Source organism: Histoplasma capsulatum, genomic scaffold (genome assembly GCF_000149585.1).
Source record: "Histoplasma capsulatum NAm1 scaffold_11 genomic scaffold, whole genome shotgun sequence".
Lineage (NCBI taxonomy): Eukaryota > Fungi > Ascomycota > Eurotiomycetes > Onygenales > Ajellomycetaceae > Histoplasma > Histoplasma mississippiense.
Genome location: NW_001813972.1, coordinates 127,524 through 128,255, shown reverse-complemented (window position 1 = coordinate 128,255; position 732 = coordinate 127,524).

The window sequence follows — 732 nt, the reverse complement described above, 5'->3', positions numbered from 1 at the left end:
CTCACCCCGCAAGAGGAACCTTGACGCTAAACTTCATGAGGGGGTGCATTTCCCTTGGCGGTTTCTTTTTCCACGTTAAACTTTTCTTTTTCATTTTCTTTTTCTTTTCCTTTTTCTTTTTGTCAGATCGCCAGCAAGCCAGACCCAATTGGGACGAATATTCATCATCTTTTCAGTGAGTAATATCGGTGCGCACATGCACCGTTCCATTCGTGTTGCGGCTTGCCTTCTGAAGTTCTGCTCGGGGTCTCCGGGCAGTCTCAATCTTTTTGTATTTTTAATTTATTCATTCATTTATTTATTTTTTTAAAAAATACATCCATACATACGGAGTACATACGTACAATATTATGAATTTATGATAACATGTTTGGAAAATAGGATGGTCACCATCCCCCGACGCAGGGTTCCGTCCGTGGGTTGCACAACATTTCCTACCATACATCAGGGAAAATTTGAAGAAGAGAGAGAGAGAGAGAGAGAGAGAGAGAGAGAGAGAAATAGCAATAAAAATTAACAAATGAAAAGCAAACGAATTTTTATTATTTTAATTATATATATTTTTGTGACGGCTGGCGCGAGGGGGAAGAGGAAGAGCGTGAGTCCCTTCCTCCTCGCGCTCGCGCATCAACGTCATTGGTAAACTTAGCAGTCCTCCGGGTTTCGGATAATTGGCCGACCGGCGTGTGGCGGACGTCGCGCAATCCATCATGGGGCTGCAAAGGGCCTGAG